The sequence below is a fragment of the Lonchura striata genome, chromosome 1, assembly GCF_050655825.1.
Source record: "Lonchura striata isolate lonStrDom1 chromosome 1, ASM5065582v1, whole genome shotgun sequence".
NCBI lineage: Eukaryota > Metazoa > Chordata > Aves > Passeriformes > Estrildidae > Lonchura > Lonchura striata.
The window spans coordinates 64,718,869-64,738,878 of record NC_140703.1 but is presented as its reverse complement, the minus strand read 5'-3'; the positions used below and the strand labels follow the sequence as shown (position 1 = coordinate 64,738,878).

Genomic DNA, 20,010 nt, shown 5'->3' with positions numbered 1-20,010 from the left:
AGGCCAGGTGGGCTGGCCCGGCCAAGGCTGGAGAGATGTGAAACACTTCAAGAGATAGCTCTGCGCAGCAAGATGTCACTACTTGTAGAAGCAACTTCCCATCTTCTACATGTTGAACATCTCCTGTTGCCTCTCCTACAGTGAAATCCTCTTCCTCCTCACCCAAGCCTAAGTAAGAGAGAGATAAAAAGTAGACTGATCTCAGGTTTCTGACAGAATGGCAGTGGACTGCACTCATAATTGCACATGCTGGGTCTTTCCATGTGAACTGCAACAGTTTCAATTACAGTAATTTTCAGTTAAGTAATTTAAGTCTAAAAACCGTAAAACAGAAAGCTACTTGACAGTTAAGTGCAGTTGCATCACAGGAGTTCAGGGGATAAAAAAGCTTTTTTGGCAGAATGAAGGCTTACTGACATACTCAGTAGCCTGGAAAGATTATTTAGAGCTTTTTCAGAAGCCAGTTTCATATGTCTAAATTTCTAGAAATATACATAAAGTCTTAAACTGCGAAGCTATTCTCCAGTCCTCAAGGAGCCTCAAAGCAGCACAAGATGCAGAGTTGTAACCTGCAAGTGGAATATGACTGACCCACAGAGCTCAGAACTGTTCAAAACTAATACACTGGGTATATTTATCCAGCATAAGAGGTGAAATGGAAAAATCCTCAATTTTCCAATAAATACAATTGTTATGCATATTAGCCCAGGAAGAAGTCTGAGAAAAAGCCTTGGTGTGGGCTTGTGATTCATGGGTTTAGTTGTCCAATATCTCTCCAATGTCTTGTCCCCAGTCAGTTTACTTTGACATTGTCTAAAATGTTTTTACCTTATTATCTCTTGGGTATACCATGTAGAACAAGATGGCAGTTCTTGTCCAATTTTTAGCACCGAGGGTGCATGCCACAGAAACACCATCAGTAATAGACACAAATTACTGGGCCAGGTGAGCTAAAACTAGAATTTGTTTTTGCTTCTATGCCAATTTTCCCAGTAAAGACCAGTACAGTGTGGGAAACTGGGGCATACTGAAGCAGCAAAGATGTAACCACTTCAAAGTCTCATCTGGTGGATAAATATTTGTGAATTAAGTTTTGCTGTGTCTTTTTGTTTCTCAGTATCTGGATGATGAACTTGACATATTTAAGGATGCTGTTTTCATGCGTACCGTGTCCAGCTTTGTGGTTGTTCATAATGTGTTAAAAATTAAATCCAAGCTATCTCAAATCAAGATACATCTCAGTCATAAGCTCAGTCACCAAGAATTAGGAGTGCCTTTAAACGTTTGGATCCAAATATTTTCAGTCTCCAGGAAGACTCACCTGAGAGTCCACTAGAAACAAATATAAGCTGAGGTGGAAAGGATGATAATGGAAACTAAAAAGAGTGTGTTAAAAAATCAAATTAAATACTCAGACATTATTCTTTAAAATTAGAGGATAGTGACAGACTGGAGTTCTGCAATACTAATTTTCCAGTAACTTCTTTGTTACTCATAATTTAAAATAAACAAGGCTAATGACATTTGGCTTTTGCTAGTTTGATGAAATACAGCCATCTCAATTAAGGTTTTATTTTCTTCCTTTTCTTTCCCAGAACAGCTTTAATATCTACTTGCATGAAAGCATGTGTTTAGATACCGCTGGGACTATGGTTTACTTTGGGTTCTGACTTTTGTATACTACTTGAAGCAAAGTTAGGTCCTATTTTCCCATTATCATGAGCTGTTGGGACTTTCCATTCCAAGCCTCTTCAGTGAAGGTCTATACATTCTATAATAGGTTTCCTCAAACACTGTAACTAATACCTTTAATTGCAAGTAATTTCACTGCTGCAGATTTGAATTTGAGGTAAATTGAATGCAAGTGATCCATTTATATTCAAACCTTTTTATAAATTCCAATGAGCAAGCCCTTAAAGGCAAGCTCTGAGATGATGAATTGGCCAAAGTCTCTTCAAAATGGCAGCCCTTGATAACATGTTTCTCCACTCATTGTTTTTAAACGAAAGCTCCAGGTTTATGGCTCAGAGACACTCATGCTAGGAGTCAGTATTTGATACTTCTCATTTATTGCTACAGTTACATCTCTTTCAGTTAGTTATTGGGAAACCTGATTTTCCTGTTACCCTTTTGTTTTAAGGTTGTTCCTTGTTTTCCCCATATTAGTCGGTTTAGCAGCTGAACTGCTAAATTTTTTAAAAAATCACTCTATAAAATACTCCCAAAACACAGACGCAGTCTTGAAGAAAATACAGAATCAAGGACTGGGGAAATCACACTGAAATAGCTCATCCTCTGTAGGTACTGACAACACTTCATGTGGTGCATATCACAGTGCAAGTCCTCAGCAATTAAAAGGCAGGTGTCAATTTCTGATGAACAAGTGACACCTTCACAGCAACTTGGAGCAAACCTTTTGCTACTGACAGCAAGCATGTTGTTACTAAGCTTGCAGTACAACTGTAGAGATGGCTTAGCCAAAGGGGAGATGGAAGATGGGGAAGGCCAAGGGGCCCCTTTCTCCCATCCCAGGATCCAGGTGACTCCTTCGCCCCCCTGCCTACCCAACTGATTACCCACAAGCAAACTCCTCGTGCCTTCTGCCCCCACAAAGGCACCCTGTATTAATGGCCGTGCTGTCTCTCTCCTGTAATTATACACTGCTAAGGTGAACAGAACAGCCTCTTTTAAAAATAGATTCTGTATTTTAAGCAGCAATATGACTGCTTTTGAAAAGGAAAAATACAAGGTATAAAAGCTTCCCAAAATAGCAGTGTGTGGCTTGCCCTGGCTGTGCTCAGGTGCAGTTATGCATTACTCCAGCTTTTTGATAACATCCTGTCTCCTGCACTGAAGTTACCAAGGGGTTGTAAGGGTGGTCCTAAATCAGAAATGTGTAGTGGATAGGACTGGGCCAATCTCAATGGCAGACAGAAGGGAATGGAACATAAATCACGCCAAGTTAAAATAGCCATCCCAATTGCAAAAGAGTCATGGTGTTTTCTTTAAGGGGGAAAAGAAAATAGTGTCCTTAAAAGGTGCCAGATTGGCAGAGAGGGATAATAAAAAACTTCTGACAGTGCAAGTTTCTCCTGCCCCTCTGCTATGGTGCTGCTGATCTGCCCAGCACAGAGAAAGGCTTGGGACTCCTAGACAAAAGGAGCAGCATCACAAGACCTACATGTCCACCTGTAGTTCCCTTGCTCTGGATCTTCCATCTGGGTGAAACAGTGCAGTTAGTGTGAAATCAGCCCAGTAGCACTTAGTTTGTACTGAGAGTGAGTCACATCACCAAGACTCAGGTGGTGGCAGAGGCAGCTCTGCCAGGCTCCTTGCAGGCTGGCAGGCAGGCAGGAGGGCAGTGCATTGCCTCTGCCAAGTCTGCCACAGTGGTGCCAGACACAGGCTTTGTTTTCCTGCTAGAGAGAGACCCACCCCTAGGGAACAAAAAAGAAACGTCAAGTTCACTGAAGGCCAAACAGCAGCACATCATCAGGCATTGCTGGCTTTGGCCACAGGTGACCTGAAGATCTGGAGATGTCCTCAGGAGATCAGCGAGGGCTGGTGCAGCCAGGCAGCTGTGCCAGCTGCTCAGCATAGCATAAACCTAGGGCTTTTCACCCTGGGGATTTGCCAGTTTTGGGTGATGAATATGGAAAGGTGGCAGTTGCTAGATGACATTTCTAATGGTAGTTAATTAGCTTGTTTTCTGGTTGCTGATTTCCTGCCACAAATCAGAGATTGGTCCTCCATACCAAACTAACTCATTCTTCCTCATGCAGGAGATCTGATGACTGATTCATAAACAAGAGCTTCGGGTTGGCGGAAACCCGAAGATAAATTGCTTTCATTAAAATTCACATAAAACAGAAGCAGAGTCCCTGCTTGACACCACAGATTGAACAAATGTGCCAACATGCACGTTTTACATTTTGCCGCCACTGATATTATGAAGTTGTTCCTGGACCAAATAGCTTTGAATGTTCATTTTTTAAAGTAATTAATATGAAGACTGATGCTGGAAAAAATTGCCTCACCCTCCTTAAAGTTATTTGCAAGCTGTAGGCATCAATACTCATTTGTGTAGCTATTTTTTTTCCTTGAATACTGAAAAATGAACAATTTGAACTTTTTCAGGTGTGGATATGCTTCCAAGATCTTTCTGGAAGCTCAGAGGAAATACACTCAGGTGATTCCATTTTATTAATATAATAGTGCTGCACTCTGCATGAATCTGCACCTGCTGTGCTAGAAAAAGGCTTTGCAGTTACAAACTGCAGAATAAACTACCTGAGGGGCTTGGGGGACTTCTTTTTTTCCACAGGAACAGTAACTTTACAAGAAATTATTAAAAACTCCACCATTCTCCATGGTATATGTCTTAGGAGATATCTTCCAAATGCAACCTTTTTAGAAAACAGACGGTGAGAGATGAATACAGACTTGAAGTGGGGCTTATCTGTTTCATGATGTTTCCTGAGGATGAACTGCTCAAACCATGTTTCCTTTTAGGATCATGACAGAGAAAGAGGCACTCCAGATTCAGTTCATCCTGTAGCAGCTATCTAGGCTGGGTCAGATAAACCATTCCTATTGCTTCCCAGTGACCCCATGCAGAGCCTCTCTGGAAAAGTTTCAGTTCAGACTTTTGTGTACCCAAGGAATCATTTTCTAAAATGGCCATTTTATTTCTCCAATAGTTGAGCTATGCTGAGAGTTTATACTGGAAAAATATAAAATAGGTCAGATGGAGGTGGTAGTCCTGAATTACCAGAAATGGACATTAGAAGCTCTGGCACTTCAGCCATGATTCCCAGATTTTGGCCCGCCCATCATGGAGCACATCCAGCACCTGGACTAGGGCACCACCACTGCCACTCTGCCTGGAGTGGAAATTTTGTCTACCAGAACACATGGAGATTAAGCAAAAATGTTGAGGGTTGGCAGCAGGCCTGGGTCTAAAAGCTGAGTGTGCTGAAGAAAAAGGCAGCTGTCTGTAACAGCCAGCTGTAGGAATCTGTTTGATGGGTCAGGTTGGCATCTCTGAGTAAAACAAAAGATGGAAGAAAGCTGTTTGTATTTTCTCCAAGGAAGCTTTTATAAAAGTGGCTTCTTCATAAATGTGGAGCAAGTTGGTGGATAATATCAATTTAATGTTAAGGTTCAAAAATAAAAGCTGGGCCATCAGAAACATCCTGAAACTTCAGCCTCCCACTGAATGACAACTGCATGAAACAGACCCAGAGCAGTGGAAAATTTTAAGCTGTAAATTAGCCTTGAAGCTAGTAGGCCATGTTGTTTTTATTCTGGGGGAGGTTCTTTATTAACTCATCTGTCTAAACATATGGGTCTTGACAAATGAAAGCTGCAGGGAGGATCTGCTCCTGTCCTGCAATTGAAAATACTTAAAATTAAATTACTGCAAATATTCTTGTTACCCTCTCTTAAATGGCAAAGTACCACAGGAGCTGTTGCTCTCTATCAGTTCAGCTCACAAGGGACCTATTTCCTGACGCTAAAATGGAAAAAAATTTTTTAGTCTGAAACATTTTCTTCAGTTAGGTGCTGCCCACTTTTACTGAAAGGAGATAAATAAGTTAAGTTTTTGTTCTCTGTCATGTATCCTAACACTCCCATGTGCTGGACACCTGCAAAAGCTAGCAAAGCCAGCTTGTTTACTTAGTGCAATTTATTTGACCTTTTAATATATTTGAGTAAGGATTTTATATCTAAAGCAACTTTACAGAACAGATTTGAAAGGTGACCTTCAAAGGAAACATCAAAATCTTTCTGAAAAAGGAAACTTTGGAAATATATGTGAAAAAGGCTGCTTTTCAGCTAAGCTCCTGACTCAGGAATCCCTGGCTTTTCGGCACAGGGACATACCATTGCAGTGAGTTCACCTTGCCTACAGCAGACCTACAAGCACTACCATACAATATTGAAGGGCTCAAGAAAGGTTTTGGAAGGCCAGTTACAGAGTTTCCATAACAAATGCCTTCTATCTTCTGGCTGGAGCAGTCACTCAACACTGGTTTTGATGTTAACCTGCATTTTAATTCTTAACTGCAAATCTTTCTTGGCTTTATGAACCTGGGATTGTCTAGGTCAAGTGGAGCTCTTTTAGGGAGGGATGGGAGGAGACAGAGGCAAAAGGGAATGTTTTCCTTTAGTGATTGTATAAATATGCACCCCCTTACAGTACTCACAAACTTATGCTGGCCCTGGTCAGTGGCAGGGAGAAGGCTGTCCCTGCCACAGGCAAGGTCCTACAGCCAGCAGCACTACACATCCTTAGGGAAAACTGTCTCCACTTGGCTTTTATTTCCGAACACAGCAGACAAGGGGTTCCATGAGCTTCAACATACAATGTTATTTTGACTACATTAAGGAATGCGTTTATCTCATGCAGAGCATTTCTTCATCACAGGCAGCTGTTAGAGGAGCACTTTCCATGCTGCAGGCCATGCCACCTCTTGGGGACTGGGAAGCCTTCAGGATTTGTTATGGTGTGCAATGGGCAGAGCTGTTGAGTTCACCTGCCTTACTGGTGATCTCATTCCCATCACAGATGAGGAGCACTGCATGGAAGTCATGCTTCAGCAAGGGCTGCTGTCATAAAGTCCCCTCAGGAGCCATTGGGAGCTCTCCAGAGACCTCTGGATATAACATTTCCCTGAGGTCCTACCCCTGCCTAATGGGGTAGAGGGAATTAAATTGCTTGAGGACAGATGCAAAAGGTCTGTCTGGCAGAAATAAAATTTTTTAAAAATTAATTGTTGAGGCCTAGAGAAGTAGGTGCCCATTCATACTGAGCAGGTGTAATTGCTATCTAGGGCTTCTTGCCAAGACAGCTTGCAGTGGTATTTAATGGTTACACACATTTATCTCAAACCTGAAGATCTTTCACACTAAATCAGAAAACATGCATAATTAGGAAAATTCTGCTTAGAAAATCATGCCTAGAATGCTTGTGGAGGAGTATTTTCCCCTCATTTCTTTTTGGTAGTTGTTTTAGGCTAGCATTGAGTAAAGAAACATCTGTAGTCATATGACTTTACAAAGAGAGAGACAACAATTTGAGAAAGACTTACTTGAAGCTCATCAGTATTTGAAGGCCATCATTAAGAAACTCATTTGTTCATTGGCAGTTTTCCCCTCAGATTCTTATATTCCAGTCCGATCTGCTCTGAGACAAATCCTGCAAAATCCCTTGGCAATGTGAAGGAGCAGGCTGCTTGCCCAAGGAACGAGCAAAGCTTATGAGCTGTAACGTTCCTATAAAAATAACAGATATCTTGAAAGGTGAATCCTGGAGATTTCACTGTAGTGAGAGCTCCTGCTGACTTTACATCAGTGAAGATTTCCCAGAGGAAATGGTGTTCCTGCAAAGTAGTGAATAGCCTTCTCATATCAAATTTATACCAAAATCATGTTATTAGTAGCTGGGAATATCTCCAGAAGTTGCTCTGGAGGAGCAAGAATTCATTCTTAAATAATAAGGTCTTGAAATGAATACAGAAATGTGGAGGCTGAGAAGACAACCATCAGAAATCTCTCTGTTTTCATCACAGCTCAGGAAAACGTGTTTTCAAGTAATTCTTTATTGAGTGAACACTTGAGAGAGACAGAGAAAACAGAGTGCTTAAGTATGGACTCTTTCATAAGAAGGTATACAGCCTGATTACGTTGCAAGTAAAGACAGTCTGCTAGATCTTTACTGAATTTTACCATAATAAGTCAACTAGCCAATGGAGAGGTGTAAGTGCAGTATCTTCTGTTGAGAAAAGGGAAAAAAAAAAAAAAAAGAAGAAGAAGAAAAATATGTGGGCCCAGTGGGATCAATCACTTTAAAGCAATAAAAGGTCTTGGTAGATGATCCAGTGACGGTGAATGGAAAGCAAAGCAAAAGAGGCATTAACACAGTGAAGCGAAGGTATTTATAAACTGAGGTGAAACATTTGTGAAGATTGCTTTGCAGAGCTTTCTCAGCCCCGTGACTGTGCAGCAGACAGCATAAAACTCTGCTCTTCTATTGCCAAATCAGGATGGTTTATGAAGTCACTTACTTCTGTCAAACAGCTGCAGCTGTAATGCTGAGAAGAGACATTCCCCCCCACCCCCTTTCTGTAATAACATTTAATGTCTGTGTGATTGCTGAGCAGGAATAAGGGCTTGTAATTTTTTTTTTTAAGGGAGAAATTAAGCTACTTTAAACTGTGATTTGGGCAGTAGGTGAGGGAATTTTGTAGACTATGAGATAGAAAAATATCTCTTTCCATTGGCTTAAAGAAGTAAATTTCCACATGTGATTTTAAAATTTTTTATTATTATTTTTTAGAATTTGCTAACATGTGATCAGGAACATCATCAGCTGAATACTTTCCAAATGTGGTTACACAGTCTGATTGATTTGCCATATTTTATGTTCACACTTTAAATGTTACACTGGTGTCATTCTCACAACTACAATTAAGTCTACCTTAAAAAACTTACTCATTGGTTCTTGGTGTGAACGCAGATAGCTGCCTGGGTTGGAATTTTGCATGGGATATCTTAGCTTAGGAGTTATTTAGAAATAGTAAAAAAGTGCCATGAAGGTCCAGCCAGCACTAGATACCTGTTTTCTTTTTTCAAGTGTGACTCTGTCCCTCAAGGGAGGAAGGAAAAGGGCTCTGTTGGGAGCACAACACGGTGGTGTTTGCTGAAATGTTGTGATCTCCAGGGCAACGCTGAGCATAACAGCAGGCAGCAAATAAACAGAGAGAATGCACACAAAGGTGTTATACACATTCCTACACTGCTTTCTAGTGAGCGTGCATCTACTGTTGTAGCACTACCCACCATAGGGAAGGACAGAAAGCTGAAGAAGTCCTATGAAATGAGACTTTTGGCTATTTTTCTAATGGTATCCTCTTGGAGGGGAGACGTGGGCAGCAGAGAGGCCAGGGGAGGAAACCTGTGAGAAGGCAGCTGCAGCTGCAGCCCTGAGATTGCCCTGCTTTGCAGAGCAAAAAGTGACACCACCAGCCCCACACACTTTGGTGTGACAGCCACCCGCTGGAGCCCAGACCTCTGCTGCCCCAGCTTCAAGGGGCTCTTTTGTTATTTCCTACTATTTAGGCTTTTTACAGTTGTTTCTATAAGTTCACTCCATCTGCTCTCACAAACAAAAATACCCTATTACAGGGCCTGAGTTCCAGTTTCTTCAGCAATGCATTAGCCTCAAGCACAAATGGTTTTATCTCCAATTCAATTAAAAGGACATTAAAAAAAAGCTTCCCAAAGAATCTCTATACCCCTCACTTGTAGGCAGCTCAGTGTGTTGAAATCCTGGTCTGAAGATCACTAGGAAGATCCCATTGACATAATCAGTGCAAGAATCTGAGCTATGCTGTCCAGGTCAAAGCTCACTTCATCAGTGCTGCTAACAGGGTTGGCATCAGGAAGATTCTGAAAATAAACAAACAAACCAACCCCTGGCTGATTTGAACTCTGTTTGTCAGGTCACATGCATGTGTACAGAAAACTAATGAGAGAATTGCAGAGGAGTGAAAGTATTTGGCAGATCATTTTCTCCTCAAGCTTCCTAGAAACCAGCAAGTCCAGCCACAGTTCCACCAAATTGGACAGGTTCCTTTGTGGATGGCTCAGGGCTTGCAGAGATTCCTAGCTGAAGAAACACAAGGCCCAGAGACTTGGGGGGAATTTAGGCCTTCTGAATATCACTCTTCATGTCTTTTTACAAGAACTAGTGTTTATGCTGAAAATTTCCAGAACTGTTTCTTTCCCAAACATTCCCACTTAAAATGAATATTTTGATTCATGGTCATTTAAAAAGAAAACATTGTTAAATTCTTTGAAATTCTGGCTAGAAATTCAAGAATCCCTTGGGAAATTCATCTTGCATCAGAATATACAGCACAGGTTTTCAATTCCTCTCCCTGTCCTCAAGATGACGGTGCAACGGAATGAGAGGGCAATGGATTCTGAGGCCCTGAGTCTGCAAACACTTTGGGTATGGTTTCATGACTCAAAGTGCTCACATTACTGTGGTTTAATAAGATACCAGCCATCAGCTGAGCTGTGGCAACTGCCTGTGCATATACAATTAGCTCACCCTAATTGCAAAATGCGCAACCCCTTTCAGGAGATACGTGCAGCTGCACATTTATCTCAAGTTACCCCTTGGCATGTTTGCTGCTCAAGGTCCCGTTTCATCATGCCTTAACTGAGATGAAGTGTGCTGGAAGAGACAAGCATCCGACATGCCCCTGGGGTGGGGATTCACAGCTCTCCTGGCCTCGGCAGGCTGGCAGTCCCCCACCAGGGTGAGCAGCCCTTGGGCCAGGGTGCAAGGTGCTCTCTGCAGTGCCTTGTGTTTGCTTTGCAGCTGGTGAAATTTAGAGCATCAGAGAGAAGAGCCTACATTCTGCTTCCCTGCCCTAGACACGTGCAAAAGGACCTGCTGTCACCAGCTCAAGTGTCACACACAGTGCTGCCACACCTAAATCGCTCAGATTTTAATGCCAGGATATTCTACTTTGGGTTCAGAAGGAGAACGAACACTGCTTGCACTTCTGTGATTCCATATACCCACCCCAACATCCTACACTGAAGCATCTTTGATTCAGAGCTCTCTGTATGCACCTTTTCTGTCATGCTTTCCAAATGACACCACCCAGTTTAGCACAACTGCTGTGCATATGATCCACAAAATCAGCCTCTTTGCCTGGGTTATGTATTTACATCTCCTGCTACCAGGCTTTTGATGAAACAGCTTCCTCCTCCTTACCAGTTCTTTTGGGCTTGGATGACTCACATGAGCAGTCCTTGCTTGAGCACACACTATTGTTTCAGCTGGATCTTCCTACAGTAGCATCTAAAGGATCAGGATGTTTCCCAGCAGCAGGCAAAGTTTCAAACTCAAGGTATCCTTGTTACAGCAGGGAACTAGTGAATAAGAAACGGAACCAGCAAGGAAACCCTGAGCATGAATGTATCAACAATTCCAGCTGATAAAAGTATCCTCCTGTTGTACTTTGCACATGAGGCTCAGGTTAACAAATGAGGCAAAGTAGTCCAGGAAAATAGAAAACTTGCATAGTAACGAAACAAAAAATGGACATATACACCATTCTCATAGCTTATATAGAACTACTTGAATTTTGTTTCCAAAATCTAGGATGAAGTTGAAAACTGAAAAAAATTAATTGGAAAAAATTATAATGATTTTTCATATGGATATTTTTCCTTAAATAAATCTCATGCTAACTGCCCTGCTTTTTTTTTTGTCTGTTTGTTTGTGTTTGGGTTTGTTTTTTTTTTTTTTTTTGTTATGTTTTGGGTTTTTTTTAGCTGCTTGGAACATTTTGAGATTTAAATCATAAAAGAAGACTGGAACAATTATTTCCAGAAGGTGTTGGCTTTGCTCTGACCTGTGCTACCACTTGGGTAACCTTTCCATATCTCTGTAGCACATTTCATCTGTCGCTCACCTTTGAGCAGCACACCTGAGCTCATTAATCCCTGCTCTGAGATTGCATTAGCCTTCCAAATTCCTGACCAGATTCAAAGAAGCAGAGCTCCTTGTTTGTCAGATATTAAAGTGTACTTCCCTTACCATCAACTTCAAATACTCAGTGCCAGACAAAATATGCAATATCTGACAGGCCCCCACAGCTAGAAATTGAGTTTTCTAAACAATTTTAAGCTGAATATCGCATGGCTTAGGTGTGACTGTCATTTTGAACCTCTCCAGACAGTGCAGAGGTTGCGAAATTTGTGTTATGTGCAAACTTACACATCCTAAGAAAATGTCACGCAAAGCATCTAAAACTTCCCTAGGAAAACTGATTTTATAACTGTATCACACCATGGAATGTTCTGGTTTCTTCTTTAGCCATTAGAGAAGGTCAGTGTGCAACGAGCACTGTTAAGGCAGTGCCATCAAACAGGCAAAGGAAAGAAAGAGTTTTCAAAGTTTGGTTTTTTGCCAGTCCATCAATACCTCCCATTTGGACAGGCGTAATGTGAAAGTTTTTTAACTCCAGACCCTTTGTCTGCTGCGTTTGCACAGGGGACAGAGAGAGCATACTCAGGACAGAGGGAGCCTACTCAGGACAGAGGGAGCATACTCAGGACAGGGAGCGCTTCCCGACGGAGCATCCCTGCGACCTTTAGTATCTCCGTGCCTGCTGCCCGCGCGGGGCCGCCCTTCCCGCGGCCGCCCAGCGGGTGGCGCTGGCGAGTCGCCGACGGAGCGCGGCGGGGGCTGCGCGGGAGCGGAGCGGGAACGGAGCGGGAGCGGGGACGGAGCGGAAACGCACCGGGAGCGGGGACGGAGCGGAAACGCACCGGGAGCGGGAACGGAGCGGGAACGGAGCCGGGAGCGGGAGCGGGAGCCCGGTCTGGCGCGGCGGCCCCGTCGTGGGTGGCGAGAGGCTGCGGAGAAGGTGAGAAACTGGGCGCGGAGCGGGCGCGGGGAGGGAGGAACGCGAAGGTGGGAGGAATGAAAAGCGGAAAAAGTGATGCTGCCGCGGGGGCTGCGGAGGGCTCCGCGAGTGGTGGGAGGCGGGGCCGGCCACGGGGGCATGGGATGGGGCGGCGGAGGAGGAGAGGAGGGGAAAGGAGGGAAGGGAAGGAAAGTAAATAAATAAACAAAAGGAAGAAACTTCTCTGTGCGTTTTCCCCTCAGCTTTTGCAGAAGGTCAAAGCAATTAAGTTAACTATCGCTATTTTTTATCGCTATTAAATTTCCACCCACTTCCACGCTATTTGCAGGGATTGAAAGCGCAGGAACTCAAACGCCACGGGAAGGCTGTTTTCCAATACAATGTTTGCTGCACTCCCCAAAGCACTGGAGATCTACAGCTATGACAAGAAACAGGTTTCTCTCTTTTTGTAATCACACGGTTACTTTGGTGATGCCTCAAGTGCAACTCGGCCTTCTCTAGTGGTAACACGTGGCAGTCTAGCACCTACCTCTCCTGAGGCGTCAAAAATTGCACCAGTGAAGAGGAGCCTTAACTAAACTTACCAGCAGGACTGTGCCGCTTGCACTGTGCCGTGACATCCAACAGGTACGTTCTGTGCTCAGAGTCTCACTAATGGGCTCCACACTTGCCAGCAGCATGAGACTACACGTGAGAAAATGGAGTATCACTGGACATTCCTCATTTTAATGGTAGTTCTGGAAATGCTGAAAACTTTCTGCATAAAACCAGATGAGGGAAAGATCCTTAGTGCTACAATAATAGTCTTTAACCCAAGGATATAACTTGTTTGGGTTATTATTGTTGGGGGTTTTTTTAGGAAATAATATTTTCCAGCTTTTTTTCTGCTCCCTTGCATTGTCCCTTGGAAGGCTGCTAATATTGCAGTGTCCAAGCCCTGAGTTTTGTTTGGCCCCTGCCATTGAACACGTGTGATGGTGGCCACAGTACTGCCAGGAGACACAGCAACACCCACATGCACATGAAGGAAAATTACAATAACAACTTTCCAAAGGAATCTGCTAATCATTTTTGTTTTACCTTTTCAAATGCTGCTGGTGACTCAGGCTTGACATGACTCCCATAATCTTCACACATAATTAAGCAATTTATACCTTGTATCTGTGGGTAGACGCTGCTGTCAACACTCAGGCCGGTTCTGGAAATGGCTGAATTGTTTTCTTGGGGAAAAACGAACTAACAAACAACAACCACCTCTTGCTTTCTGCCACCTTTGATTAAATAATCTTAAATAACAAGACTGTACAGTAGGGAAATTTACTTGTGTGGGCCATTGCTTTTGAAGCTGATGTGACAGCTTGTTGCACGACTCTGTACACGTTCTTCCATTTCACGGTGATGAATGCGAGAGATGAGTGGAACGAGAAGTTTTTCACTTTTGTTACTCTAAACTGATAAAATGAGCTTTGTCAGCTGTGATGTTACACTGATACCAGTGTTTCACACCTCAGTAGTCTGAAAGTGGCCACAGTGTCTGTGGGATGGGCTGAGGAGCACCAGAGTGGACTCCATACAAGCCAAACAGTTGCTGGCACCACTCCCACTGCAGCATTAGTGTCAGAGGGAGCAGGGAGAAGTCCTGCTGCCCCCACAGGTTACCATTTGCCTGTGTTAGCAGGATATTCTGAGGAATACATGTGTTGTCTTCAGTTTTCTGAACTTTTCTTGGATGGATAGGGTTGTCCCAAATGTATCTATCATCAAGGAGCCCTGCAAGGGCCCCAGGACATGTAGACTCTGAGGGGGAAATAGGAAACTTGTGCTGGGGGTGAAACAGGCTGCAGTGTCAAACCAGAAATTTCAAAGAGATCCAGACTCTGTAACACATGGACATGAATTAAATTGGGAAAAATATAGTGTTAGACTAATGGAATCCTCAGTTAGAAGTGAAAAATACTCTTTGTTCTTCTCTTCCCCACAGTGAAATAGGATGGTTTCTTTCATAACTGCACTGTCCAAACCACTTTTTAGACTTGTGGCTTATTTCCATTATTTTAGCAAAGGTGTGTCTCATTCTGCATGTAATATTTGAAATAGGGGAGACTTAGTAGCACTTTCCAGGTCAGCCAGTCAATAACCACACAGACTACTATCTTGAAAGAACAGCTCATGCAAAGGGAGGAGAAATTGAACACAGTTAAGAAAATGCAGATGAAACCCAGTTATTGGGAGGATTTTTCCAGTTGTTGGATGCTACAGATGGTGGAAGAGTACCTCCAGAAAATATTGGTTCACTCTTCATCCTGGCACATGCTGAACTCATCTGCACAAAGCAAAAGGAGACACTAGAATTAAGTCAAGGAATCAAACAGTTTTTAGTAGAAAAGCTCATAGACCATATTTAGGTATTTCTCCCCCATTTTTTTCCCCTATGTTTTGTTTTTTTTTTTTAATGAGAAAAGCAGTTATGTTAAAAACATCATGGGGAGTAATTCTGAACTGGCAGAGAGATGCGATAGATGATTGAATAGATTCTTTCCATCTCCACATTTTGTGATCTATGAACTCACCTTCGGGAAACTTTTCTCATTTCAGACTGAGTTTCACTCCCTTAGGGTTGTCTGAAGAAGGTGAGATATTTAACCTAAGCAGCATTAACACTACCGCTGTGATTTGGCTTTAAAAGTTAGCAAGATGTCTCAGCCTGAAGAAGCCATCACAGCGGGACTCTTCTCTTGTTTGCTTTCTTCCTTGAGGTCTCTCCACAATACTTCCTGCTGGTGCTTCACACTGCAAGCCAGAGGTGCAGTCAGCTGGATGTGCTTTGAAGCACATGCATCCTAAGGTGTGCTGCACCAAGTCCCCTCTGCCTTCCTTTAGCTTCCTGGCTTTGTTCCTCACAGGCTGAAAGCTCACATGTGGGACACCACTTAAATATGGTGACTGGTGCAGTTTTTAAAGAAAAGCTCATCTTTCTTCCCTGCAGTGGATGGTCCTCTTGCCAAGGACTGTCCAGGTATGTGTAAACCCTAAGAAGTTCTGCAGCTCCATGCTGCTTCCAACACTAGGCTGGTGCTTAGTGAGCATGGCAGTGTCCTTAGCCAGTAATCCCATTTAATGGGGCTCATTATTATGCAGGGGAACTGGGTGACAAGCATCCAAGTAATTGTTTTTAAATGAGGAATCTGCAGAGACCAAACAGCAAATTAGGGGAGAGCCTTCAAAACTGAAAGGTGTGGAGGATAGGACTGAAGTCACCCAAAGCAGTCCAAAGCATTTGATCAAGCACCTGGGAGTGAAGAGTGAGAATAGTTTGTAGGAGTGACGGTCTGTGCACATGTGGTGATGTGGTGATGATATTGTGAGGTTTGCAAAAGGATCAGGGAGATCCCCAGCTATAGAGCAAGTGATTTTCCTCTGGCTTCATTCCAATAAGAATCACTTCTGTCATAGTACCCAAGCATTGCTTCTCCTAGGTTGGTTTCTTCTGGGTGGTTGATTTTACTCCAAGCAGCTACATTTATAGCCAAAATGTTTAATTAAATTTACAGCTCAGAGGATGTAAGGAGGAAATAATGTGGATATCAGTTCAGGAAAAAAACCCAGTAACCTGGAAATAGAGACGTAAGAGCACATTCACTCATTTCAGCTAGAACTGTTTACCATCACATGGTGCTAAGAGGACAGCATCAGGCTGATATCTAGTGATCTACAGGTTTTCTTTCTATTCTCATTAAACTTTCCAAATTACAGACAGTGCAAACTTATGTAAATAACAAACAGTATGTAATACATAACTATTTTTGATGTAAAAATGACTCCTGGTGCCAAGAAACAATTAATATTTGAAAAAGAAAAACCTCAGAAAAATCTCATTGCATTTATATTTCTTTTCAGAATGGAACTTTGTGGCTTGGAGAATGGATACACTGACCTTTTGCTGGTGTGCACTTCAGCTCTTGCCACAGGCATCTGAGTGCAAGGGAGCTCAGCTGTCCTCCCCAAACCCCGACACATGCAGACTCCTGTGATCAGGAGCCTATGCTGGTCTTGCCACAGATTTCCTGTGCGGTCTTGGATAGGAAGGTGTCTGTGTGCCTCAGTTTTTCCATCTGTAAAATAAGAATGATGTTACACTGCTTCACCAGTGCAGCTAAATTTCTGCTTTAAAAGCACTCTGTGACCTTTGGGTGAATGGTGGTAATGAGCTGTTTGCGTTATTTATAAGTATCATTTGCTGTGATATAAATATTTTTTTGTATTGTTCATACTGTGTTTATTTTGTGCAAGTGAATACAGTCCCAATGAAAGCAGGAGACCGAGTATTTTGCTTTCCCACGTAACTCAACCAGCGTTCCCAAATTCTGATCTCTAACACCTCTGCTATTGCAGTCCTGGGCCTCTCTTGAGCAGAAACTGCTGATCATGCCAAATTCTCTGGTGTTTTGTAATGTGGGCTAACATGGGCTGAGGTTTGGATGAGACCAATAGACTCATTTTCACTTAGGGCCTGCAGCAGCACTGAAGCTGGAGTGAACAGAAGTGAAAGGTCAGTGTGTTCCCTTCCCTGAGCCACACAGCTCCTGTTTGAAAGCAAATAAAAATGTAATATGACTCCTAATGTTTATAAATATTTTTGATAGCTTTAGTGCCTTTCTCCCAACTTTGCACTAAGAGGACATCTAGATGTTATTACTGTTATACATTTGCATTGTTTCTTGGAAGGTTTGCTTGAAATAAAAACAACTGTAGACCTTTTACTTCTCTCATTTTTCTAATTTTGTGTGTCTCGGTTTATGTGTAAAGTGTTAGCCAGTATTTAGTTTGCTTTCTGGAACAGAGTGGGTGAATATGACCATGCACTTTGAGAAAATAAGGTCTGATTAGACATGAATAAGCAATTAAGTTGCCACAACTTAAGGATTGTCTTTATAGAATTATTAAAATGAGCACTTAGCTTGGGTGAGCTGGGATCATATACACAATAAAAAAATGGCTTGGTATATGAAGAATAAATTGTTAAATCACAATAAATGGAGAATTTACCACGTCCATGTCCAGAAGGACATGACAGCATCCGCTCTCCACTTCCAAAGGGTGGTTTCAGCTGCTTTTCTGGATTTCCTCTGGAGTCAATCAGTGAGGCACACACAAGCAAAGAGATGATCCCACTTATTTTGTGCATTCTGTTTTGGAATGGTGGAAATCAAACACTTTGATAGCTAAAGTTGGTCAGGTGAATCCTACATTAAATACATACAATGGTATTATTATCAGAACCTCTTCTTTTCTTGAAGGGATGTAGCTATTGAAGGATAGAATCCTAGAATGATTTGGGTTGGAAGGGACTTTAAGAATCATCTAGTTCCAGATTCCCTGCCATGGACAGGGATATCTTCCACTAGACTGGTTTGCTCAGACTTTCATCCAACCTGGCCTTGAATGCTTCCAGGGATGGGGCATCCACAGCTTCTCTTGTCAACCTATTCCAGTGTTTCACCACCCACACAGTAAATATAATAATAACAATAACAACAACAACAATAATAATAACATATAAAACCTTGAGACAAGCTTAGAAACTCAATATACACATCAAATGTCTGAGAAAGCTGGTGATGCAGCCAAGCCCTCAAATACCACTAACACTACCCCACTTGTTTTGAGAGGAATTCTGCTGTGGATAACCCAATGATTGAAGGACTGTTTCTCAACAGGTATACTACTTGAGACAGCCATGTCATGTTTCTGAAGGAGCCATCCAAGCAGCATAGAAGGAATTACTTCAGTACAGAAAGACAATCCACAAGGACATTTTATCTCCAGTTACTACATAGCATCACACCCTGAAACCTACATAGAAAATCACTGAGCAATTTCTGCTTAAGCTCATATCTACCTGTAAACGCAGTGCTGCCTTCCAAATCTTTGTCCAAGACCTGACATCCAGAACCCTGTTAAAGGAGACACTGGATGGAATGTATTGCATGGCACTGTCTCATCTCAAGCAGCACAGTATAAAAAGTCTGTGGAAAGGTATACAGATCAAATCCCAGAAACAGTGACTAGCAAATAAAGATGAATCTCCAGAAGTCTAAATCAAGTGGTCACTAAAAACATTGAATATTGCTGAGAATTTTATGAAAAACATGAAAATATACTCTGATGAGATTGCTCATCATTTTCATCTCTAATTACATGAGAAAGACTACAAAAAACATTTTTGTGTTTTTCATTGGATCTTCTGCTACAGGTACTCATTACTATGAGAAATGTGAAGCTGCAGAAGAAGCCAAAGAAGGAAAATAAGCTGTTGTGCAACTTCTGTGAAACTTTGAATTTATTTGACTGAGATCAGGACTGCAAGTTAACCCTTTTATCAGAAACCAACATACCTACATTATAGTCTGCCTGCCCGACATTGCTCTTATAAGAATAAGGTGGTGAGGGTCGTTCATTGAAACAGAAGTACAGAACAAAAGTATAGAAATAGAAGTTATTGTTACCCTGGGTATAACATCTCACCCTACAATAGTTGCTTTGTGACTGAAATGAGTTTTTGACCTGGCAGAGTTTATGAGGAGCCAACTTTGAGCAGTTACAGCCCCAGGTCACTTGAGCACATTACAGGGACAGAGTAGAAGAGCATGATGGTGATCAAGCAGCTGGCTGGGGAAACCCTGCTGGTGGAGTCCTCTGCACTTGCTCTTCATCAAACCTCAACAAACGTTTACAGAGAACAAGCAAGCAGTCTCTTCCCTACTGAGCATAGTATATTTTCATGTGGTAAAGAATTAGGTGGATTCATTTTCTGCTGTAATTGAAGAAAAACAGGATACCAGGATATAAACTGTACTGTATATATGATAGGCATAATGACATAATTGGAAAAGGGGCTCCATATTTCTCCTCTTTTCTGGAAATAAATTCCTCTTAAAATATAACCAAAGGCAATAAAAGTATAAGTAGGGAATAAATAAATAAAGAAAAAAAGTTCTGTGCTGAAGATAGTAAAGCAAACAAGAAGGCATGGATTTATCAGCATAAGGAGAGGAAAAGGAGAGAAGAGGAATAAAGTAGAAGGGAGCACACAGACAGATGTGTCACTTGTTTGCTAGGAAAAAGATTCCTTTTCCAGGGATTAAAGGAATCACTTTCTCTCCTGCAATTTTTTTCTTAAGAAAAACAAAAGGCAAGACCAACAGAACTTCCCAGAAACAGGCTTAATGAAAACTGAGGTGAAATCTCTGCAGGCATCAACTCGAGTATCTATTAGTGAGAAGGAGGGGGAAGACTCAGCACCCCAGTGTGCTGGAAAGGGAGGCACTTTGGCAGCCATGGCCATGGAGGAAAGCCTGGAACAAGCAGTCCTAAACAGAGGTTCAGATGCGGGGACCTCTGTGATCAGGCCACGTATCACAAGATAAAGTGAGTCCACCAACAAAACCTTGTGAGTTGTTTGCTAAAATTTTGCTGAAGGCATTTTAATATTTGGCTAATGAAAAAGCTACATGCTCCTTTCTGGACTTGCTTAGGGAAGAAGTTTCTCTGCCCC

The 20,010-nt window shown here is 42.2% G+C and overlaps 1 long non-coding RNA gene across 2 annotated transcripts in view; it reads left to right on the top strand.

Annotated features, from left to right (window-relative positions):
• LOC144245912 (uncharacterized) overlaps positions 1-17,215 on the top strand; it is a 50,682-nt gene extending 33,467 nt beyond the window's left edge. Inside the window, exons 2-4 of one of the 2 annotated variants that reach the window (XR_013339491.2) lie at positions 11,359-11,454; positions 12,080-12,455; positions 12,784-17,215. This is a non-coding gene — a long non-coding RNA (uncharacterized LOC144245912). The remainder of the gene's footprint in view (positions 1-11,358; positions 11,455-12,079; positions 12,456-12,783) is intronic. The other variant, XR_014954898.1, reaches the window with a different exon arrangement.
• Positions 17,216-20,010: the final 2,795 nt, after the last annotated feature.